This window comes from Talpa occidentalis, unplaced genomic scaffold (assembly GCF_014898055.3).
Source record: "Talpa occidentalis isolate TD23 unplaced genomic scaffold, MPIMG_talOcc4v2.1 talOcc4.16, whole genome shotgun sequence".
NCBI lineage: Eukaryota > Metazoa > Chordata > Mammalia > Eulipotyphla > Talpidae > Talpa > Talpa occidentalis.
This window is the reverse complement of record NW_023601653.1, coordinates 48090228-48116220: the sequence shown is the minus strand read 5'-3', so window position 1 is coordinate 48116220 and position 25993 is coordinate 48090228. Positions and strand designations below refer to the sequence as shown.

At 41.5% G+C, this 25993-nt stretch overlaps 1 long non-coding RNA gene across 1 annotated transcript in view; it reads right to left on the bottom strand.

Annotated features, from left to right (window-relative positions):
- LOC119247601 (uncharacterized) overlaps positions 1-547 on the bottom strand; it is a 31946-nt gene extending 31399 nt beyond the window's left edge. Inside the window, exon 1 of the long non-coding RNA XR_005125782.2 lies at positions 347-547. This is a non-coding gene — a long non-coding RNA (uncharacterized LOC119247601). The remainder of the gene's footprint in view (positions 1-346) is intronic.
- Between the last annotated feature and the right edge of the window lie 25446 nt (positions 548-25993).

Genomic DNA, 25993 nt, shown 5'->3' with positions numbered 1-25993 from the left:
TATATCTGCCTTACCTTTGAGATTCGTGAGGGACTAAGACAAATCAAGTCAGCTATCTTAGATCTTACAGTATTAGAGCTAGGCCTCTGGCCCTCCACTGTAAATCATCTTAAATGCCATAGAGTTTCCTCATAAGGAATTAAGGTATTAATACCTCATAAGGTATTAAGACCAGCCACACATGGGCCAAATGCAAGCTATCCTTCTTAAATAGGACAGCTTTCCTTCCACCCAGAGAAGAGAGAATGGCAGGGACAGATAGTAAGTATGTCGAGGCCTGGGAACGCTCAGGCCTACGGGACTTCCTCCTCAATGTGGGGACGCCTACAAAAATAGGATTACTCACCTGGGGTCATGCCCATGGCTGCCCCCACTTCAGGCTCTTCCAGGCACTCATCTGTGATGGGATCTGCTCTCTCCATTCCCGCGGACTCTCCTCTGGGTTCTCTCTTAAAAGACCTTGACTCACTATTGTACTTTGGTCTTACTGTCAGACTGCTATAGGGAGTGTCCGGGACACAAACCACCCACCCACAAAGATGAGCCCCTCCCTGAAGATGATAAAACCTAACACAGCCCTCACAATGGAGCAGCACTCAGTCTGCCCACCTGTGCCTATGCAGGTGCTTCTTTTCACCAACTCTCTCCCTCTGCAGGGCAACAGCCTCCTGCCTGCCCAGCCTGTTCCTTGCCAGGACTTCTCTTCACTGACCTCCCTCAGCAGAGACAGCTCTCCTCAAGGTCGCCCACCTGCAACTACACAGGCCTCTCTTAGCAGACCTGTCCCTTCTGGGGCAGCTCTTTCGGCCCACTTGTGTCTATGCAAGTGTCTTTTTACTGTCCTATCCCTTTTCTAATAAACCTGCTCTTTAAATACAACTACTGTCTCTGTCTCGTGAGGAAACTCACCTGGGAAATTCGCCACGTGCCGCTGAAACGGGAGCTCTGGTGACACCTTTCCCAGAGTGAACCCAAGGACCCCACACTAACTCCAAAAACGACATCAGTGCCACCTCAGCAGCACTGCCTATGAGCACCTCCAGCTGCCACCATGAGTTGGATCCTGGTCCAGCACTGACTGGTGTGCGACCAGTTCCAAGCTTTCATGGAAGGGACAATGCCAATTAGTATAAGCAGCTTTTGGTTTGGATTATTGGTCACTGTGGACACTACCTGGGGTAGAACAGTTGGTCATTTGTGGCCTTAGAAACATTTTCCTTTTTCCCAATTACCCCTTTGTTAATAAACCCTGTGTTGTTGCACACTGAGCCTGAGTGGGCCTTGCTGATACCATAATTTCTGGTTTTCAGGCCCAGTCTCCCAGCCAGGAATGGATCCCAGCCTGCGGTAGCAGCGCTGAGTCCCAGCTACTAGACCATGGGTCAGTGTCTCAAGATGCTGCAGCAGGAAATTTGCCAATGCTCAGGCAAGCCAAGAGGCAAATTTGTTTAGAGAAAGAAAAAGATTATTAAGGAGAAAAGGAAGAGAAATAAGTGGGACTCCCAGTCTGGTGGAACCAGACCAGGTTGGGGCAAAAAGCTCAGCGGATCTGTGTCTAGGAGATATTTAAATCATTTTTCTCTATTCAAAAATCTCATCATCCTCTTGGTGACTGACTCTCTCAGTGGCTGTATTTCCCTGGACGGCTGTATTTACCTTTACAGCTCTTATCTTAGTGTCCCAATTAGCCTTAAATTTCAGCCTTAAAATTTACTGCCCTCATTAGCCCTTCTGAATTTCTTTTCCTTATCTCAGAAGTCTCTTTAAACTCTCCAAAGTCCCGAAGCTGCCTAATTAACCTTAACTTGCCCTGGGACTCATTGCTGTTGTGAGTGCACAGGTGAGAACCCACAGTGACCTGTCCAGCCTTGGCACTGTTTTAGTTATCACTGTTCTACAACCTTCTCCCTTGAAGCAATGATAAAATTCTCCTGTGACAGTGATCCCACGGGCAGTAAAGGAGCATCCTCATCTCCAAACACAGAGGGACCCTTAGTGTGACCGGTGGCAACCAGTGGTTGAAGCTGTAGACTATTTTTTTTTTCTGACCTTACTTTTTTTTTAAAAAATAAATTTTATTTTTATATTCCCCCATACAATTGCAACCCCCTTATTTTGACCCCAATCCCTCCCCTCCCCGCCCCCTACCCCCCATAGAGTGTCTCTGGTTCATAGTTTTTTGTTGATTTTGATTTTCACTTTCTTATAGTTATTCATTTTCCTGGTCCCTTATTTAAGTTTTCTAGATTCCTGCTATGAGTGAGACCATCCGGTATTTTCCTTTTTCTTTCTGGCTTATTTCGCTGAGCATGATCCCTTCCAGCGCCATCCATGTTGCTGCAAATTGCATGTGTTTATCTTTTTTGAACGCTGAGTAATATTCCATGGTGTATATGTACCACATCTTCTTGATCCAGTCATCTATTTTTGGGCATTTGGGTTGTTTCGAAAGCTTAGCTATTGTAAATAGTGCTGCTGTAAACACAGGGGTGCAGGTGCCCTTTGGAATTCATGTTTCTGTGTCATTTAGGTAAATACCTAAGATTGGAATTGCTGGATCATATGGAAGCTCTATCTTTAGGTCTCCTCCCTCCCTTCTTCCAGCCTCTTCTCCAGCTTCTCCTCCTCCCTGCCCATATCCACCCTTCCTTGGGTGCGTCAGGGAGCCTGGAATCTCCCCTTTTCCTGGGGACCACCCTGTTACACAACTAGCTGCTTAAATGTAGAAGACACAGAAAGAAACACCAGGAGGAAGAAAAGTCTGTTTCATATCTTGAAATAGTCTTCTGCCACAACATAATGTAAGAGTTTCACTTCTGTAAATAAAATATTTATGTGCTAGACTTTCTTCCTTTGGTACATTGAAGTTAAAACTGATACAATAAAAAAAAAAAAAAAAAAAAACTGAGGGCCTCTCCAGTGGCGCAGCTGGTTGAGCGCTACACTGTGAATCTGTCCTCAGCCTCTGCAGCTCAGGTTCAATTCCCGGTCGGCCAGGGAGAAACCCTTCCTCGCCTGCTGGTCCCCTCAGCAGTGTCTTCGGTTTGTCTGCCTCTTCTGTTCCCCACTCTGTCTCTAGTGAATTCTCTTACCTTCCCACGCCTCTGACCTGTACCCCTGTTCTTGTATAAATGAATAAATATTTTTTAAAAACTGATGCAATCATCTTATACACCATAGCAAGAAGAATTTCCTTTTAAAAGCAAGTTCTTCAGATTACTTCTGAGCTCAAATCTTCTAAGGGTTCCCATTTGTCTCCAGACAATAGTCCAGAACTCTTGATCTGATGCTTGAGTATGTCCACAGACCACCCCATTCTGATCTCAACTCCATCTTCCACAATGCCTCAGCACAGCCAGCCACAGTCCCTCTGTGGCCCTGCCTGTGCTGCCTCCCTCCCTGCCTCCTCTTCCAATTTGCCAAGCATAACACTTGAGTTCACATCCTGCCAGCCTACCAATCCTCACCAACTCATTTCTGCTCACAGCAACAAACTCCACTCCAATCACCTATAGGTCCCTAAGAAGGACCCATTACTATTTTGAAACGTGAAGGAAAAAAAAATCAAATGTGCTAGCACAGCAAAGTTGTTAACAAAGCATCTAAGTGCCTTTGCTTTTCACTGGAATTGCACCACTTCAATGTAGTAACACTGGTTCTTGTCAGAATCATAAATAACTGACTGAGTCCTGGATCAAGGAAAAATAGGGAAGCAAATGATTTATAAATGCAGTTTGTCTGGTAGAAACAAGAGACTCATGGGCACCTTTAAGAGTGAAAATGAGGAAGCTGGTGGCACAAGGTATTAAGTCATAGTACCATGACGCTATCACACCCCTGCCAGGGAAGTGACCCACATGGCGCAAGAGACCTTGCCTGTCTCCCCACTGCTCCCCTCAGAAGTTTATTTCAGTAGATCCACCTACTCTACTCCTCACTCTGTCTCTGGTGAATCCGTTCACCCCCTGTACCTCTGGCCTGTACCCCAGTTCTTATATGCATAAATAAATAATTTTTTTAAAAAATCAGAAAATAAGGAAGCCATCTACTCCGGTACCCCTTTATCATACAGTGGAGGAAATACCTTCCACCACTCCCACATCTGCACCCAGAGATGAAAAGGGGTGTTCTTCACCCTCTATACACTGTGGAAGCCCTCCCGCTGCTGAGAAGTTTATAAAAAACAAACTGGCATAATTAGTGGCAATCAATGAAGGCATTAAACATGTGAATATGATGAATGACACCAAGAGACACCCTGAGAAAATCAGTGAGGGAGAGGGAGAGTTTTCCAAACTGTCTTTCCAGGCCTCATTCTTTGAATTGACCCCTTTGGAGCACCACTTATCCATGAATTCCTCCACATAGTTGGACATGGGTAGCTCTTGAATGAATATTTTTATTATTTCCCCTTGGACATGTGAAGAACAAATCTGCTTCCTCTCAGCAAAGAAAGTATCTCACCTGAAATGCATCCTCTCAGGTGGCTGGAGAAAGGGTCTATATTTAGGCAAAATATAAAACTGAGTGGGAAGTTCCTACAAAAAAAGGCAGCATGAGAATTTCCCCTTAAACTTGACCTTGAAGAACTCAGATAAACCAGATTCTGGCTGCATAAAGGTAGCATGAGAATTTCCCCTTAAACTTGACCTTGAAGAACTCAGATAAACCAGATTCTAGCTGCAATCAAGGTAGAGAGAAAATGGCCTTCACCTGGGGCTCAACAGGACACAGAATGGCCCAGGTTAACCTGTGCATAAAAGATGTGAACTAGGTAAGCTCAACTTTTTGTATCTCTAATATCTTCTTCATTTATAATCTGTTTTCTCTTAGAATTTGTCAAAATCCAACTCTGCTCAGGGGTTTGTATCCACTGTGGGCCTGAGTTGTCAAAGCTTAATTTTCCCACCCTGGGAGCCAAGTTCGTAGATAAGCATTGCCATCCTAGGAGTAGTGTTCTGAGGGAAAACCACCTCAGCCCCTGGCCCCACCATACTCTGCCATCTAGCCCATCCCTTCAGGACTATGAGGGAAACCAGCACTCCCTGGCCACAGGAGTGCAGTGGATTCTCACAATGCCCACCCCCAGCTATATTAACATGTTACAGAAAATAGTGACAGAGCCCAACTAACATTGACCTTTGGAACATTCTAAATCCAGTAAGTAAATCTGAACTTCCAAGTTCATTTCTTCCCCTTGAAGACCTTTAACTTGCTAGTATATATCATTGTTTGTTTTGGGATGGAGGGTGGTGGTTTCTGTCCACTCATCCTATAAAGAGTCCAACAAGTATGAAAGGCAGAATCTCAGTGCTATCCTTGGGACTCTGGCTTTGGATGTGTGGGGAAGGTCCTGGAATTACTTGTGGACTAGGGTTTGGCTTTAAGACATTGCTGGTGTTACTAAGTGTACCATTTTCCAGGGCAAGAAAAGAGAAGCTTTGGCCCTCAGAGCCTCTGAAGTCTGGTTGAGTATGCAGAATGGGCAGAGCCTGAGGAGCCACACCAAAGAAGGAGCCACAGCGCCTCCTTTTTTATGGTGATCCAAGCCTTGACTATTATTCCAAATATAGGAGCTAAAAGCCAAGGGCTTCCCAGTGGATTCAAGATTTAATTTAGATAGCATACACAGAGGAAGCTCGAAATCTGAACAGACAACAGATAAGGGGCCAGTATGTTCTTCTAGTACGTGACCTGGCCTCTAAATGAGAAAGTGATTTCCACCACATCAGGTTATTAAAGGCACAGTCAGTCACTCCGCACACTGCCCCAGAGCTGCCGCCTCTGACCTAGCAGATGACTTGATTCTCCGGCTACCTGTAAGCAGACACAGCTAGTGGGGGGCCGATCTTCTATGCTGTACATCCTGTAATGCCAATGAGGGGCTCAGCACTAATGTCCTCTTCATACTGGCCCCTTGACTAGGTTTGTGGGCGTAACTGGGTGAACATGGCTCCTTAATGAAATCTGTTCAAAACACATTTAACCTTAGATGTCACTTCATTTGGGGCAGCCAGTCTGCCTCTCCCTTCTCTTCTCACTTATTACATTTTATCGCATGCCTCTACTTTGTATTGTATTCTCATTAGATTCAGTCCCAGTGGTAGTAAAATGCAATATTTATTGTCATATGCAGCAAATTCAATGCCAAACACTTTAAATGAACTGCGTCATTGAATCCTCATGTTAACTCTGTGAAGCAGGTGCTTCAATTATCTCCTTTTTAAAAAATGAAGAATCTAAAGCTCTGGGACATTCAAAATCCTGGCTGCCTGACTCTTGAATCTAAGTTCTGATGTTATCCTGCTGCTCTAAACACAGAGGTAGGACCAGAGTCATTGATTCATTCATTCTCAGCAACTATTTATTGAAGAACTGCTAAAGACTATTCTATGCTATTCTAAATATTAGAAGTAAAACATACTTGTTTGCAAGAAGCTAACGTTCTAAAGGTTAGAAAATAGATTTTAAAAATAAGTAATCAACAAGAAAAAGATGAATCAGGGAATGATAATTGTAAAGATTGCAATAAAAAGACACAGATATACAGGCAAGAGGGTGACCCATGTAGGTGTGGACCACACTGGAGGGAGAATGTAACTTCAGACTCAGGGACTTGGGGCAAGGAAATCTCTTTGGAGGTAATCTTTACTTTGAAACCTGGCAGATGGGAAGGAGTGTCCCAGACAAAGGCCTAAGAAATGCAGGTGTGGCTGGCGTGAAATGAACAAGAATATTCTCCCTGATGCTGGAAGAGAGAGTTTATTTTCAGCTAATAAAGAGCTACCATTGTCTCCTTTACCACCGGATCAAAAGCGTTTTGCTTATTTCAGGTACCTGTAATAGTCATTGAATAAAATGTATGTTGCATTTTATGTGCATGCTTGTTCAAGAGCAAACAATACCTAGTTTACAGCTATAAGGAATAAATTATAGAATGCTGTGCTCTGTAGTGAACTGAAACCCTGACACTGACCCCAGATGCAGTGCTCTTCCACTTCCACAGGGAGCCTAACCACGTAGCGAGAACCCTAAACAGGTAGCAAGAACCCCTAGACATACTGCAGAATGGAGAACCGAAGGCCTTTCACATTTTGTTGCATTGTGTCTACAATACAGTGAGTAAGAGATGGGCACGGCATTGCTCTGTGTGTGCATGTGTGTGTGTGTGGTGCCCTTATTCACAATCTGCACAGTGGAGCCCCTGTTTGGCTGAGTATATGTGATCCTCTATTATTACTGGAGAACAAAATATTTCCGACATACAGGAAGGGACCATTTGTCTGAAACTGTAGTCTTCATTTCTGGGGGACAGATTCTGAAAAGCCATTCTTGCTGGATCCAAGACAGCCAAGTATTAATAAGAAGGAAGCTTGGCAAAGAAGCACAACAGCTCTCCCCAGGATGGGAAATGAAGAACTGAAGTTAGTATATGCCAACTCTCTGACTCCTGTGTGGCCTTTCGTTTTTCCTATCTGTGATATGCCATCTGATGAAAAAGCTTTCCTGACTATCTTTAAGGCACAGATTCACCAAAGAAAGCAAGCAGGCAGACCAGTTTAAATTGCTGCCTGGCATTCTTATTTTTCAAGAATATTATTAGCCTATCCATATAACACTTCCATCCCTCCAAGTGCCATAATCAGGTAACATGTAAGTCAAAGACAACTCCTGGAATACAGAGCTAGTACAATTCTCAGGGTTGGCTCAAAGTGTGACTATGAAATGGGTGAACTTTGACCCCCCCATGTCCTATATCTTTTCTATTTTTTTCCTACTAAGCTCACCACCACCACCACCCCCCATGTGACCCCATGGCCCTGCAGAAGGTGTGGAGAGAGACAGCATAGTTTTTATGGTTTTCTTGGCTTTTAATTCAAATTTTACTACTGTTGGCAACATGGCATCAGTCAAGCTTCTCAAACCTCCATGTGTCTTATCAGGCCAGTCTACAAAATTAAGAGAATTATGTTGAAAAGATTAAAATGCAAAAAGCACCAGAGCTGTATACCTGGAATATATTCAATACTCATTCTTCTCTTTATTTCCCTACAACTACCAGAGCATTGCCTTGCCCCTAAGGACACTGGCTACACATAGATAAGATGTTCACAAATTAATTATCATAAAGACATTAATATTCATAACAGTTTGATGTGTTTCACTTCCCAGTGATGTTTCAACCTTGGCCAGGTTAAATACATAGCAAAGAATTCTAGTTCAGGGATTGCATGTTATGTGGCCATACTGGCAGAGGGTAAGAGAACCTTCCCCAACTACAGCCAAACCTACAGTAAAAGCAAACTGGGGCTATTTGTGAGTTTTTAGTGTTGCTATACCTATTTCTGCATGGTGCTACCATAATTCTTTCAAATAGAAGAGGCTAACTGAGTAAAAATCTCATAAAGCTTTGGAAGTGAAAACTTAGATGAAGCAAACATTTACTGGCTCTTGGAGAGACGTCAAAAATTCATTCACTCAGAAAAGAATGGAGGTTATTCATATAGTTCTTCAACCTGATTTACTGTAATGCTAACTTAAACAAATGTCATGAAAACTGCTTTCAAACAGCTAACTAGCCAGGATTGTGTGTTCTTTCAAGTCTCTCTGCTTTCATATCTCCTTTTTTCTCTGGAAAGCTCTTATCTTCCCTTCTGCACCTGGAAAAATTCTATTCATCTTTGAAGGTATAGCTCCAATGTCATTTTTGCTGTGAAGATTTCCAAAATCTTCATCCAACTATCTAGCAAAATTAGCCACATAATTCTTTATCTCCTAGTGTTTGATCCTTCTTTTTGAGATAAGCTTACTACAGTTTACTCACACGTGACATCTTAGAACAATTACTGGCTTGTGTTCTCCCATGAGCAATTAGAGGTCAACAACCTGTTCTATTCATGTTGGTATCCCGATGTCATGTGCTGTGCCTGCTGTAGAGTGTGCCCTCAGCAAATATTGATGAAATTGGATTCATTAACTCAGGGGACTACTGAATTTCCTCAAGCATCAGCTTCCTCTTTTATGAAAGGAGACAAAGATATCTACAACAAAAGGTCAGGATTCAGATTCAGTGACAGTTAAGACACAAAATACTATCTTACTCCCAATGTAGACCTTTGCAAAAAATTAGACAGAGGAGTTGATTAAATTCATACATTCAGTAAGAAATATTTACTGTATCTCCAAAATAGGCAATGACCCTGATCTCATGAAGTTTCTATCTTTCTGTTGTTGTTAAAGATTTATTTATTTATGCATACAACTGGGGTAAAGGCCAGAGGTGCAGGGGGTGAGAGGATTCACCAGAGACAGAGTGGGAAGCAGAATAGGCTGAAATACACTGAGGGAGAGAAGACAGCTGATAGCTGGTAAGCAAATAAATATGCCAGAAAACATTGATGATTGATGTTTTGAAGAAAACTAAGCAGGTCAATACAGAAAGTTACCTGGTCAAGGAAGTGGTGGGAAAGGCTTCTCAGAGGAAGTAATACTTTAATTGGAATTCACATGACCAAAAGTAACCCTGTGGAGATCTAGGAGAACACTTGTGTTCTGCAATCGCAAGTGCAAAACCCCTGATATAGTACCAGATTAAAGTACTTAAGGGGAAAAAAAATGAGGTAAGTATGATGTGAGTGTAAAAGAGAAAGAGAAGAGATGTGATTATATAGGTAGACATGATCTAACATTTGGGAAACTTAATAGACTGGTATAAGGAATTCACATTTTATTCAAAGGACAACAAAAAGTCAGTTAGAGGTTAATCAGGGTAGTGACATGAATAAGGGAAGTAAATTGGTGCAGCCACTATGGAAAACAATATGAAGATTCCTCAAAATATTAAAAATAGAACTACCATATTTGCCAAAAAAATATGAAAGTACTGGGCCTCCCTGGTGGTGCAGCAGGTTAAGTGCAGCACTGTGAAGCTGTCCGCAGCCTCGGCAGTGAGGGTTCAATTCCTGGCCGGCGAGGGAGCTACCCACATGGCATGGCAGACCTCTCCTGTCTTGCCCACTGCTCCCCTCAGCAGTGCTTTCGTTCCGTCTACCTGTTCTGCTTCCCACTCTCTCTCTGGTGAGTCTTCTCACCCTCCTGCGACTCTGGCCTATACCCCAGCTCTTGTATAAATAAAATAAATCTTTAAAAAAATATATGAAAGTACTAATTCCAAAAAATATATACAGCCCTTTGTTCATTGCAACACTATTCACAATAGCCAAGATAAGGAAACATCTCAAATGCCCAATGACAATAAATGAATAGATAAAGAGGTGGTAAGTATGTATAATAGAATACTACTGTGTCATGAAAAAGAAAAATTGGTGCCATTTGTGACAGATAACTTGGAGGGACCTTGAGGGGATTATGTTAAGTATAATAAATCAAAAGGAGAAAAACAAATATTTTATGATTTCACTCATTTGTGGAAAATAAAGGGGAAGAAGCAAATGAACAAACAAAACTAAAACAGAAACAAACCCTTAGACAACAGAAGGGCTTTTACTGGAGGGTAAGAAGTAGGGAGGGAAGAGGTAGAGGGGACAAACTGATTGGTAGTGGATGATGACTGGACCTTGGTGGTAGGTGGGTGTGATAAGAGTTGCTGAGACAAGAAACTATTTGCCTGAAACCTATACAGTGTTTTAACTAATGTTACCTTAAATTAAAAAAAAATTCAAGAATTACCATACAATCATGAAGTTACAACATACATGTAAAATTAGAAGGAGAAGAAAAGAAAAGAAGAAATACTTGAAGTGATAATGATTGAGAATTTCCCAAAATGAATAATAGATGCCTACCTTTTTGGGTATCTTGTGTTCCCTAATTTAGAACCTCTAAATGTTCTGGAATGTAATGTAATTTCTGTATTAGTGGGCTAGGGTTGCCGTAACAAAGTACCACAGACTAGGTAATTTAAACAGTCTGGAGACTAGAAATCCAAGTTCAAGGTGCCAGTAGGGTTTGTTTCTTCTAAGGTATTATCTCCTTGGCTTGTAGACAGTCATCTACCATGTGTCTTCACGTGGCCTTCTGTGAGCCCTAATCTCCCTTTCTTATAAGGTCCACAATCATACTGGTTTAGGGCCATTCTAATGACCTCCTTTTTACATAATTACTTTTTAAAGAACCTACCTCCAAATATAGTCATATTCTGAGATATTAAGACTTAGAACATCCATATATTAATTTTGAGGTCACCCAATTCAGCCATTAACAGCATTTTTATTCTTCATGCAAATCCTTTTTTTTCAATATTAATTTATTTAGTAGAAGAACTGGACTGTAGGCCAGAGGTGCGGTGGGAGTGGGGAGGGGGAGAGGATTTACCAGAGACAGAGTGGAGAGCAGAGCAGGCAGATTGACTGAAGTACACTGCTACAGGGAACAGCTATGAGACAGAAGAGGTCTGCTATGCCATATGTGAGTAAAAAAAAAAAAAAATTGAAAAACAAGGGAGGCTTCCCTGGTGGCCAAGGGAGTCTCAGCATGCAAATCCTTTTTATAATTTCTCCATCTTCATCTTTCTAAAACTTGTGATCCTTCTTAATGTTCTATTACCATTGGTTTTGCTGTTTTTGATTTATTTATAATCCTTTCCCATTATTTTAGTAGGATCTGAGGAGAGAGAAGAGGAAGTTGATTAACCTACCATCTTTTTCCCAGAAGTCCTACCCATCCATCTGGTTACCACTCTGCCCTATGAGAAATCCTCTGACTGATGTCATATCACAGCCATCTCTCCTTTCCCTTTAAATCCTAATTCATTTATCTTATGTATAATTTTTATTAACCTTGTGAGTCTATACCTAGGTTTTGAGTTCCTTAAGGTTTTTTCATAATTCTGTTTCACCCACTAAATATTCAGTAAGTATTGTGGAGACTAGTGGATATTTTCACTTATAGGAGGAATGTAGGGAAACCAAATAAGGGATTAGGAAAAAAAAGTTATTATAATAAAGTGAAAATCAAAATCAACAGGCAACTATAAACCTATCACTATCACTATTTGATTGATAAAAATTACTAAATTTTGGGCCTCCCCGGTGGCACAGCGGTTGAGCGCTGGGTTGCAAAGCTGCCCACAGCCTCTGCAGTGCCGGTTCGATCCCCGGCTGCTCCCCGGCCACCGAGGAGGGTCCCACATGGCACGCAGACCTCTCCTGCCGCCCGCTGCTCCCCTCAGCAGTGTGCTTCGGTCCTTCTGCCTGCTCTGCTCCCTGCTCTGGCTCTGGTGAATTCTCTCACCCTCCCGCGCTTCTGACTGTACCCTGTGCTTGTATAAATAAATAAATAAATAAATAAATCTTTTTTAAAAAATTACTAAATTTTAAGAATTTATAATGACCATTCTTATAATTCAGTTTTATATTCATGTTTTAGTGACGTGTACTATTACATCATGGATTTACAATGCACTACCCTACTATACGCGGTGGCTTATGGAAGAAGGGGGTGTAAAATTTCACATCCAAGTTCAAAAATGAAAAGCACAATGTCATCTCCTCGATCAAAGCTAATGACACAGCCCTGACAAAAACTACAATAGGACAATTACAAGTAAAAACAGGTCTATGAAGATGATGAGATCCCGTCTTCTTTCTAAGAAATGTTAAGGTTAACATGTTCAAAACAATATTGGTCACTACAGTAATGAATATCTCAGTCCTGAATTCAGGTCATTTACAGCTAGTTAAGTCATCCAGGTATATCTAAGGAGCCTCCTTCCCTTATACGATTTCCTCTTTTTTCTGAATTTCTACCAGACTTGGATTCAAAGTTTTCCAGTCGTTAATGTTGTCATTTGGTTGGTTAGTGAAGAGTTCTTTATCCTGCTTTGCTCTATCAAATGCAATGACGAATCAAGTGTGAAGAAAAGCAAGAAGACAAACACAAAGTGCAGCCAGATTTTGTAACATTTCAGACTGTAAGGGCTAAAGTTTACACCCAGTTTGAACATTCTGATTTGATCACCCAAGTCAGGCTTTCTTGGAAAAGCTGATAAGGTGAAAAAAAGGACAAAGTCAAATCCCACTTAACAGAAATGGAAAAAACAACAAACAAAAAAAAATGATGCCAACATTTGGTGAATCATAAGTAATTTTTTCATCCTTGTGTTTACTGGATTTTGTCCCCCCACAATTTGGTCAAGCAGGTGTAAGATAAGGACTCTTGTTCTCTTGGGGAAGCCCTGAAAGCAAGGAGTAAAATGAATGCAAGTGCGGATGCTTCAGACTGACATGCTGAGCCTTCCAATGGAAAGCCTGTCTCCATGGACAGCAGCGAGATTCCACAGCTTATTGGGGACAAGGTTAACTGGATTTTGCTTCATCTAGCTTACACAGCTGGTAGAGAATTCTGTACTTAAGGGCACCATACAAAGAAGTTCTGGAATGGACCGCAGGCCCCATGATGCCTGTCCTCCTTTCTGTCCCATAATACTCTGATAGCATCCTCAAGCAGTCGGTAAAGTTCTGTTACTCTGCCTTCTGGTATCACCTCAGTGTGGGAGGCTATGCTCACACTGCGGCTAAGTAGACCAAAGAAGGAGTAGAAGCCAGGAGAGGAGGCGACACATGGCCATGGCAGAGAAGCCACAGGCAACATGGAAGAAGAGCTGACAAGGAGCTGTCAGGACAGACGCATATGTGTAAACACTCCCTGGGGCCGGTGTTGCTGAGACCCAATAAAAACTAATATGTTCCAGTGATACATGAAGGAAATTCAGGTTATGTTTTGGGACATCGAAGGGACAGATGACCCTCCAGAGCCTGAGCCCCGGAGGATATCCTGGTGATGCTTACATAAGTCAGATTGAATTTGGTGCTCTCTGTCTCAATTCTGCATATTGGACTTCAGATGACCTTGCAGTTTGGTTTGCAGTGTGGCTGAAGGCATGAGCAGGAGGTGGGAGGATGCTATTCAGCATCCTACTGAGCCTCTCTCACCCCCACCAACCTCAATCTAATAATTACTGACATAACAATAATCAGATTACCCAGCATTGAATCAACCCAGGCAGTCACCCTGGGTACCCGCAGATACTTTCTACTTATGTCAAGTTGTGAGCCTAGTTGCTAAACATCTCCAGGCCCCATCCAGTCAAAACTGAATCTGTGGGAGGTAAACTGACTTCACTTATTTTCCTCTTCTCTCCATTTTCCCAGCTAGATCACCCTTTTCACTTGTGGATTACTCCAAATTCCAACTTGGCTTTGTCTTCTCAGGGCATATACCTTTGAATTCCTTCAGAATCCTCCCCAAGATGTAACACTAGCGTGGGTTTTTATCAGATGAAGTCATCTCTGTCAATGGACCTATTAACTCATATGTTACCTTTTTCAAGTTATAATAATAACATCTGGGCTGAGATAAAAATGTGTGTGTCTCCAGGAGTTGACGTTGCAGCAAGACAGCGGGGAGATGACTTGACAAGAGGCCCTCTGGCACTGCCTGGTGGCATCTAATCTGGGACTAGAGCTGAGGACATGATCAAATCTGTAACCAAGTATATTTGTTTTTTATTTTATATATTGTTTATATCATTCTTCATTTTTATGCAATGTATGCTTTCTCATCTTGGGTATAGTCCCTGTGAAATTCCCACCACCATTTCACCCATGCACCATCACCATAGTCCCTTGTGGTCTTCCCTCCCCTGTTTTGATTCTGCTCCCTCCCACTCCCCTCAGAATGTCTCTGGTTTATAGTTGCCTGTTGATTTTGATTTTTACTTTATTATAATAACTTTTTTTTTCCTAATCCCTTATTTGGTTTCCCTACATTCCTCCTATAAGTGAAAATATCCAGAATTTTTCTTTTTCTTTCTGGCTTATTTCACTGAGCACGATCCCTTTCAGCTCCATCCATGTTGCTGTGTATGGCATGAGTTTATCTTTTTGATTGCTGAGTAATATTCCATCGTGTATACATACCATATCTTCTGGATCCAGTCATCTATTTTTGGGCATTTAGGTTGTTTCCATAGTTTACCTATTGTAAATAGTGCTGCAATAAACATAGGGGTACAGGTGTCCTTTTGAATTAATGTTTTTGTGTCCTTTGGATAGATTCCTCAGAGTGGAATTGCTGGGTCATATGGTAGCTCCATTTTTAATAGTTTGAGGAACCGCCACAAAGCTTTCCATAGTGGTTGCACCAGTTTGCACTCCCACCAGCAGTGCAGGAGAGTTCCTTTTTCCCCACATCCTCGCCAACATTTGTTGTTGCTGGTTTTTTTAATATGTGCCATTCTTACTGGTATAAGGTGGTATCTCATTGTGGTTTTGGTGTGCATTTCTCTAATTGTAAGTGATGTTGAACATTTTTTCATATGCCTGTTGGCCATTTGAATTTCCTCTTAGCAGAAGTGTATTTTTAGCTCTTCTGCCCATTTTTTGACAGGGTTATTTACTTTGTTTCTGTTGAGTTTTGACAGCTCTTTGTAGATCTTTGTCATCAGTCCCTTATCATTTGTGTTGTGTGCAAAAATTTTCTCCTGATCAGTGGAGTGTCTCTTTGTTTTGGTTAATGTCTCTTTTGCTGTGAAGAAGCTCTTTAATTTGATGTAGTACCAGCTGTTTATCTTTTCCTTCACTATTTTTGCTTTGGGTGATGTGTCTTTGAAGATTACTGAGGTATATGTCATGTAGTGTTTTGCCTATATTTTCTTCTATATATTTTATGGTTTCAGGTCTTATGTCTAGTTCTTTAATCCATTTTTAGTTTAACCAAGTATATTTCTGCTTCTACTACTACCAAATTCTTATAACAACACTACCCTGGGTCTTGAATGCTAAGGTTAGGTCAGTAGCAAACAAACTGGCAGGCCAGCCATCTCTACTCATTGCTAGGCAATCAGCAGAGAAGTCCTCTCTGTTGGTCCTTTCTCCATCCTAAAAAGCTAACACCTACCAGGTGAGCAGTCACTAATCACAAAAAATACAAGGACGTTTAGCGCTCACAAAAGGTCTGGTAAAAGAACAGAAGAGAGAGGACTGAACACGATATAATTTTGGAGTTATCAAACCAATGACCACAAAAATCTGACAACTTTTTGGCCTTGCCTTTTGCCATTGCAAAGGCATTACTTTACCATAATTCAGGGCTATATTATAATTAACTTTTGCTCTGATGCTATAGAACATCTAGTGAGAATTAATACCAACATCACATTTTGTTACTTAAATATCAATAGTAACACATATATATAAAGCAAACATCAAACCAATGTATTGATGATGGAAATTGAGAGATGGGAAAAACAGGATACAGTTATCTCTGTATGCTAGTAGTTAAAACAGACCTGAGTCTCACACAGAGTGTGAGCCATTTCCCACCACATACACCTCCCCACTCTCTGTTTCAAGAAAGACATTTCTACACACTCCTTTCTGGCAGCATTTTTGTGACATCTCTTTCTCTTCAAAGTCCAGTCTGATATTTATTTTAGATTCATTCCATGCACCAAAATACTGAAGGGAGGGAAAAATACACCCCACATAAACTTCCAAGACCCTAAAAAGACCTTGAGAAACACTAGAAAAAGGGGTATTGCTTGGGGTAGGAAGAGGGATTTTCCGATGTGGCTACAAGTGGGCTGGACACCCCCCCAATGACCTCAGTCTCCCTGTGTCCAGGCCCAGGGATGTCAGGCAACCATGCCCAGGGCACAGTGAATCCAGTAACTCATAAAAGAGCCCAAATGAAAACTAGCATCCTTTCCTATATGCCAGCTACTCAAGACAACCACCATGGAGACTGGCAAGAGGAAGCCTGCAGGAACTGTTGCTTTAGTGAAGTCCAGAACTCATGCAGGACCAGCCACAAGTTATTCGGGCTACACTGTCTTCTTCCACTATATCCTCTGCCTGGGTTTCGATCGTGGACAGCACGATCAAAGATTACACCTTTACTTTTGCTAGATGCCATGGAAGAACACTTCTACAGATACTGAGCAGCCAGTATCTTGTTAAAAATTAAAATTCACTTTCATTTTGATTCCTCTCAGCATGCTTTGTCACATATAAGCTATTTTCTGAAGATCCAGTGGGTGGCAGTAATAGCAAAGAAATGCCAGCCTGATTCTCCAGCTGGCCTGCTTTGGTGTTATCAAGATTGTTGAGAGATGACAGTAGTATAGAAGGAAGAGCATGAGTGATTAAGTCAGAATAACCTCTGCTTGATGCCCATATTCCTCCAAGCTTATTTCTAGAATCAAGTGAGGTGTTAAAAGCAAAACCCCTAGTACACATAGCACCTAGCACACAGCAGAGTACATAACAAATATTATGTACATAACAAACATTATTATCACTAAGGCTGTTTCAACAGCTATGACCAAAGAGCTCCAATGAGAAACAGAAAATTCCTATTCACTTTCCTTAATTGTTTGGTAATCAAAAACTGCTTTGGGGTGGGTATGGGAAGGAGCTCTCTGAACACAATCCTATAAAATAGGATAAGCCCCACTGGTAAAGAAAAGATCTCTAATGTTTAGCAAGTGCTTTGAACTAACTGTAAAAAGCTCCTAATCTGGATATTTCATCTCCTCCTATAGTGCTGAATTCATTCATTCATTCAGTAAATATTTATTAACTTCACATTATGTGCCAAGTAATGTGTCTTGTAAGTGATCTCTTGAAAACATATTGCATGTTTATAGTTCCAGTGACAAGCGGACTAATTCCAGCCGCCATTAAATACACACTTAATGATTTGTGGTGCTAAAAGTTGACTCAATAAAGTCCACATTATTACTCAATTCCATAAACAAGAACCTCATAAAGGATCCTGGAACCCGCACAAAGTTCTGAGTTGTGTTACAATTAAATAACTTTATTTTTTTTTTTAAATATTAAATTTTATTTTTATATTCCCCCATACAATTGCAAACGCCCCATTCTGACCCCAATCCTTCCCCTCCCGCCCCCCACCCCCCAAAAGTGTCTCTGGTTCATAGTTTTTTGTTGATTTTGATTTTCACTTTCTTATATTCATTTTCCTGGTCCCTTATTTAAGTTTTCTAGATTCCTGCTATGAGTGAGACCATCCGGTATTTTTCTTTTTCTTTTTGGCTTATTTCGCTGAGCATGATCCCTTCCAGTGCCATCCATGTTGCTGCAAATTGCATGTGTTTATCTTTTTTGAATGCTGAGTAATATTCCATGGTATATATGTACCACATCTTCTTGATCCAGTCATCTATTTTTGGGCATTTGGGTTGTTTCCAAAGCTTAGCTATTGTAAACAGTGCTGCTATAAACATAGGGGTGCAGGTGTTCTTTGGAATTGATGTTTCTGTGTCCTTTGGGTAAATACCTAGGAGTGGAATTGCTGGATCATATGGAAGCTCTATGTTTAGTAGGTCCAGAAATCTCCACACAGCTCTCCATAGTGGTTGGACCAGTTTGCACTCCCACCAGCAGTGCAGGAGAGTTCCTTTTTCTCCACATCCTCGCCAACATTTGTTGTTGCTAGTTTTTTTAATATGTGCCATTCTCACTGGTGTGAGATGGTATCTCATGGTAGTTTTGATTTGCATTTCCCTGATTACAAGTGATGTTGAACATTTTTTCATATGCCTGTTGGCCATTTGCATTTCCTCTTCAGAGAAGTTTCTTTTTAGCTCTTCTGCCCATTTTTTGACTGGATTATTTTCTTTGTTGTTGCTGAGTCTCATCAGCTCTTTGCAGATTTTTGTGATCAGTCCTTTATCATTAGTGTTGGGTGCAAAAATGTTCTCCCAGTTGGTGGGGTTTCTCTTTGTTTTTGTTATTGTCTCTTTTGCTGTACAGAAGCTCTTTAATTTGATGTAGTCCCAGCTGTTTATCTTTCTCTTCACTATCACTGCTTTGGGTGATGTGTCTGTAAAGATGTCTTTGATGTGCAAATCCCGTAGTGTTTCGCCTATATTTCCTTCTATGTATTTTATGGTTTCAGGTCTTATGTCTAGTTCTTTAATCCATTTTGAGTTGATTTTTGTGTATGGTGTGAGGTAGTGGTCAAGCTTCATTCTTTTGCATGTAGCGACCCAGTTTTCCCAGCACCATTTATTGAACAAACTTTCTTTGCTCCAATGCATAGTCTTTGCTCCTTTGTCAAAGATTAGTTGACCATAAGTCTGTGGGTTTATTTCTGGATTTTCTATTCGATTCCATTGGTCTGTATGTCTGTTCTTGTTCCAATACCATGCAGTTTTGATGATTATGGCTTTGTAGTATAGTTTGAAGTCTGGGAGTGTGATGCCTCCATTTCCTTCTTTTTTTTTCAGTAGAGCTTTGGCTATTCGGGGTTTTTGGTGATTCCATATGAATTTCATCAATAATTGTTCTATTTCTTTGAAGAATGCCATTGAGATTTTGATTGGAATAGCATTGAATCTGTATATTGCTTTTGGTAGGATGGCCATTTTAATAATGTTTATTCTTCCAATCCATGAGCAGGGGATGTCTTTCCATTTCTTTGTGTCTTCTTCTATTTCTTTTAACAGTGTTTTATAGTTTTCTTTGTATAGGTCCTTCACCTCTTTTGTTAGATTTATTCCCAAATATTTGATTTTTTTTGTTTCGATAATAAAAGGGGTGGTTTTTTGATTTCTTCTTCTTCAGATTTATTGTTTGTGTATAGGAAGGCTACTGACTTTTGCGTGTTGATTTTGTATCCTGCCACTTTACTGAATTGATTGATGAGTTGAATTAGTTTTTCTGTGGAGATTTTGGGGTTCTCTATGTATATTATCATATCATCTGCAAATAGTGATAGTTTGACTTCTTCTTTTCCTATTTGGATTCCTTGGATGTCTTTCTCTTGTCTTATTGCTCTGGCTAGGACTTCCAGTATTATATTGAAAAGCAGTGGTGAGAGTGGACATCCTTGTCTTGTTCCAGATCTTAATGGAATTGCTTTCAGCTTTTCACCATTGAGAATGACACTGGCTGTTGGCTTGTCATAGATGGCCTTTATGATGTTGAGGTATGTTCCTTGTATCCCCAGAATTTCAAGGGCTTTTATCATGAATGGGTGTTGCACTTTGTCGAAAGCTCTCTCAGCATCTATTGATATTATCATATGGTTTTTATATTTCTTTTTGTTGATGTGTTGGATAACGTTGATTGATTTTCGGATGTTAAACCATCCTTGTGCCCCTGGAATGAATCCAACTTGGTCGTGGTGAATTATCTTATGGATACATTGTTGGATTCTGATAGCTAAAATTTTATTGAGGATTTTTGCATCAGTGTTCATTAGGGAGATTGGCCTATAGTTTTCCTTTTTTGTGTTGTCCTTATTCGGTTTTGGTATTAGTGTAATATTGGCTTCATAGAACGTGTTTGGTATTGTCCCTTCCTTCTCAATTTTTGGAAGAGTTTGTGAAGGATAGGCACTAATTCGTCTCTGAATGTTTGGTAGAATTCATTTGTAAATCCATCAGGTCCTGGGCTTTTGTTTTTGGGAGGTTTTTAATTACCATTTCAATTTCGCTGCTTGTAATTGGTCTGTTTAGGTGTTCTATTTCTTCTTTATCTAGCTTTGGGTGATTGTAGAGTTGTAGGAATTTGTCCATCTCCTCTAGATTGTTGAACTTGTTTCCATATAACTGTTCATAGTAGTTACTGATTATTCTTTTGATTTCTGCTGTGTCCGTTGTGATTTCTCCTCTTTCATTTATGATTCTGTGTATTTGTGCTTTCTCCCTTTTTCCTTTGTGAGCCTGGCTAGGGGTTTGTCTATTTTATTGATTTTTTCAAAGAACCAGCTCTTGGTTTCATTGATCTTTTGGATTGTTTTTTTAGTTTCAATTTCATTTATTTCTGCTTTGGTTTTTATTATTTCTTTTCTTCTACTGGTTCTGGGGTTTTTTTGTTGTTCTTTTTCTAGATCTTTGAGCTTCGAGATTAGGTTGTTTCTTTGAGTTCTTTCTTGTTTTTTGATGTGAGCTTCTATTGCTATATATTTTCCTCTTATTACTGCTTTTGCTGCATCCCATACATTTAGGATATTGGTGTCCTCCTTGTCGTCCAATTCAAAGAATTTTTTAATTTCTTCTTTGATCTCCTCGTTAGTCCAGTGGTCTTCCAGTAGTGTGGCTTTTAATCTCCATGAGGTAGGATAGTTCCTTGCCTTCTTTTTATGATTTATTTCTAGTTTGATGCCTTCGTGGTCAGAAAAGATGGTTGGTATGATTTCAATCTTGGTGTATCTGTTGATGTTTGTCTTGTGCCCCAGTATGTGATCGATCCTGGAGAATGATCCGTGTGCGCTTGAGAAAAATGTGTACTCCGTTTTTTTGGGGTTTAGTGTTCTATAGATGTCTGTTAAGCCCAAATGCTCTAGGTCCTTATTTAGAGCTTTAGTTTCTTTACTTATTTTTTGTCTTGTTGATCTATCCATTGTTGATAGTGGTGTGTTGAAGTCTCCCACTACGTATGTGTTTTCTCTGATGTCTGTTTTCAGAGAGGACAACAGTTGTCTGATATATTTTGGTGCTCTTTCGTTTGGTGAGTATATGTTAATGAGTGTTATTTCTTCTTGAAGTATTGTCCCCTTAATCATAATGTAGTGACCATTGGGGTCTCTTTTTATTTTTTTGAGTTTGAAGTCTGTTTTATCTGATATAAGTATGGCTGTTCCTGCTTTCTTTTTTGGCCCATTTGCTTGTAGGATTGTTTTCCATCCTTTGACTTTGAGCCTATTTTTATCTTTTGTAGCTAAATGTGTTTCCTGGAGACAGCAAAAGGTTGGGTTTTGTTTCTTAATCCAGGCTGCAACTCTGTGTCTTTTTATTGAAGAGTTTAGTCCATTTACATTTAGAGTTAATATTGATATGTTAGCATCTGTATTTGCCATTATGTTTGTCTTTCCTTTGATTTTATTTATTTATTCTTTTAATAACTTTTTTTTTTTGTCTTCTTTCGTTGTTATTCGTCCCTCTGAGGTTCTGGCTTTAGGATTCCTTGTAGTATTTTTTGGAGTGGGGGTTTAGTCGCAATGAAATTCCGGAGTTTCTCTTTGTCTGGGAAGGTCCATATTCTTTCTTCATGGAGGAAAGAGAGCTTTGCGGGATAGAGTATTCTTGGTTGGCATCTGTTTTCTTGGAGTCTGTTGACTATGTCCCTCCACTCTCTCCTTGCCCGTAGTGTTTCTTCAGAGAAGTCTGATGTCAGCCTGATTGGTTTTCCTTTGAATGTTATCTGTTTCTTCCCTCTTGTCAGCTTCATTATTTTTTCCTTGTCCTGGATTCTTGGGAGCTTTACTATTATGTGTCTTGCTGTGTTTTTCCTTTCGTCGTGGAAGTTTGGTGTTCTTCTTGCTTCTTGTATATCAATTTTCAGCTCCTTCTTCGCATTTGGGAAGTTCTCTTCAATTACATCCATGAATATTTTCTCTGTTCCTACATCTCTCTCCTCTCCTTCTGGAATTCCTATAACTCTTATATTTCCTTTCCTCATGGAGTCAGATAGTTCCCGAAGTCTTTCTTCATTCTTTTTCCTTCGTACTTCTCTTTCCTTTTCTGTTTTGGTTCTTTTTATTTCTGTGTCTTCAAGATTACTTATTCGTTCTTCCATTTCATCTATTCTGCTTTCATTGCTTTTCCCAGAGTTCTTTAGTTCCTCCATTAATTCTTTGATCTCCTGCATTTCTCTTACTTCCCTCTTTAGGGACTCAATTTCCTTCTTCTGATCTATCACTTTTTTAATCATGGCAATTTTAAATTCTCTTTCTGGAAGGCTCAGAAGTTCTTCCAAGTTGCTGTCGTTGCAATCTGGGGAGTGGTTTTCTTTTTGTGGTGTGCTTCTTTCCTGAGGAGTTGTTAGGTTGCGTGTGGTTCTTCTACTCCCTACTGTCTGTTTTCTAATTTGTCGTATGCGTTGGGACACTGTGTTGCTCGGACTGACTGACATCTTGGGTGAACTTCTCCGCTCCCCTCTGGCTCTTCCAGGAGCCATCTCTGTCTTCTGGGGGAGCTTTCTGCTGGTTTTAGGCAGTTTTTACTGAAGAAATGTCCCTGTTCTCAAATGGCGAAGCGGGATGCAGTCCCTGTGCCTCCGGTTTCAGGCACACTCTTCTGCGCACCCGGTCTGCCCGGACGTGGGTGCCTGCTCCCTCTGTGGGCTCAGACTGCTGGTCAGAAGGGGCCTGGCGTGGAATAACTTCCCGGCTGGCCACTGGGTCCTCCAGAAACCTTCTGCCCTTTTCAAGCAGTCTTAAGAAATGTCCTGTTTTATAGGGTGTTAGTGACTTTTTTTTTTCCTGGTTGCTAGGTGGCGCCAGAGATCTCTCCTATTGTCCTTGGGGGGCTGTTTTTCGCCTCCCCCCACCCCGTGACAGAGAACAGAGCGGGAATGGTAGGGTACACCTCAACAGCTTTGGGGTGCTGTGTCTGCCTTGTGCCCCACCGTCGTGGAGAACCCATGCCCCGAATTTTCGTGCCCTGGGTCTCAGTTCAAAGCCCTCAGTTCCAGGACGCGGGCTGTAGCCCAGTTCAGTGGCGCGGGAATGGCGCCTTTTGCACCGCTCCCGTGCCTGGGCACCTGGTTCCTGCTCACTCAGGGAGGGACCTTCACCTCAGTGAGGACCTCCGCGCGTCTCCCCGCAAGCCTAGGTCGTCTCCCCGCAAGCCTAGGTCGCAGGCGCGGGGACCTGGGCAGCCGCGATCCAGGTCTGCACTTGCTTTTCAAGCGCGCCGAGCGCGCAGCTCTCCGCGCAAGCTTACCGGCAGCCCGGGCTGTGTGCGTCTCCCGGGGTCTTTGTTCTTCTCTAATGGCGCCTGGAGCCGTTCGCTCACCGCCGCGGCGGATCCTGCCGGGTTCTCCACAGCTCCCGTTCACGGGGTGTGGTGGCTGCAATAGTTCCTTTCCGCTCACAGTCCCGCTTGCTGCGTCGTTTGATCTTGTTGGCCGTTTTGGTTTGTTGTTTTCTTCCTCTCTGCGGGTCGGAGAGTGCCGCCTCTGTGGGCGGGGGAGGGGAGCAGGGTTCTGCGCTTCCCTCCCTTCTGGTCCTCTTTTATGGCCACTTTCTTCTTCGGGCAGTTTGCTGGCGTCACCCGTTTATCTTCCGTGTCCCGGTTCTCACTGGGACCTGCCGCTTTTCCTCCCTATTCACTTTTTTTAATGGGAGATCTTACTCGCAGCGTCTCCTCGCCGCCATGTTGCTCCGCCCCCTTACAATTAAATAACTTTAAGCAAATAATTTAGCCTCCCTAGGTCTCTTGTTTTCTTAACAACTGCCCTAGATATCTCACTGGACAGTTTCAAGAGCCAAAGAAGATAAACAGAATGTCAAAAAAAAACCCTATACAACACATAGTACATTCTTATAGATTAAAAACTATCTACTTTGGGCCTCCCTGGCGGCGCAGGTGGTTGAGCGGTGCGCTGTGAAGCTGTCCACGGCCTCTGCAGCGCGGGTTCCATCCCGGCCAGCCAGCAAGGGCCCACATGGTGTGGCAGACCTCTCCTGTGTCGCCTGCTGCTCCCCTCAGCAGTGTACTTCGTCAGTCTGCCTGTTCTGTTCCCTGCTCTGTCTCTGCTGAATCCTCTCACCCTCCCACACATATGGCATGTACCCGGCTCTTGTATAAATAAAATAAATCTTGTTTTTTAAAAAACCTAAATTATAAAAAAAAAAAAACTCTATCTACTTTGACCCAAACCTTGGCACAAAGTTCCAGGTGTATCCTGAGTGGTACTGAAAATTCTCTTCTGGTGTTACCACCAGTGGAAAGACAGAACCATTTCCTCTTGTGTGTTTCCACTAATCTAGCATAGAAATTATGTTTTTAAAATTCTCCTTTTGTAAGATCAAATAAAATTAGAATCACTTCTGCCAGGTGTCCCGTCTTGAGTTTTGCTCACCTTTCATTCAGTGAGCATTTATCAAGTTCCTACTCTGCTCTGCTCTACGCAAATCAGCGAAGCAACTGCAGCCACAGTCTCATGACTGCAAGAGAATAAGACTAAGGGTCAGAAGAGTATTTTATACATTTCAATAACTTTGAGAAACATTTATTATTGATGACATTTTTACATACATTTAAATATTTCTTATGGGCGATGCCCAACCTTTATTAAATTAGCTCATTTTATCCTGAATTCATCTGCTCCACACCACTCAAAGGATGCCTCTAGGTTTATAAAACTACATTTTCTGCCACCATCAGGGTCATTGTCAATATGTTCATTGGCTTTGGTAATTTCAAATTACCAGTCTGTCAGTAAAAGTGATTAAAAGTAGATTAAAATAGAACCACTACAACTCAGCCATATCTTCCTCATTTATACTATTCCCTGCAGTGATAATAAACCCCAAAAAATGTATCTAATGAGGTCTAAATATTTAGTTTCATCCATGTCAATTGCATTCCTGTCTGTTCCCTTCAATTTTCTTTGCTGATGCCCAGGCTATTATTTCAAAAAGCATGAATGCTGTGGTATCATCATAAAAATATAAAAATAGTCTCCTCCAGGACACACAGCAAATGATGTCTACTACTGTTCTTCCTGAGATCTCTTCTAAGTGAACAGGACTGGGCCTCGCTGGGCCACTTCGGAAAAATGATTTCCATTCTGTCATCTTGCAGTCCACTTGTAGCTCACAGCAGCCAGGAGACCATCACCCTTTTCCACCCAATCAGATCCTACCACCTTTTCAGGTCTGCTCAGAACCCACTGCTGCCATGCCATCTTCCTACCTATCTCTATATCTCCTGTTCCAAAATTATCCATGAAATCCTTCATTGAGTCTGTCACTACTCACAGACCTGCTTGCTTTGCAGCTATCAAAACAGCACCAGTCACTGTAAAAACATGGATCAAAAACACTAACAATCATGGATCCATCAGCCACGAGACCTCTCCTAGTCCCTATGTGTTCTTTGGTTGCAATCACAATTGGTGCAAACATAAACTAAATGAGCAAATTCTTAGATATGCTTCCCATGGCCCCGCATCCTGGGGTAGGAAAGTCCCCAATGAACAGAGACCAACCC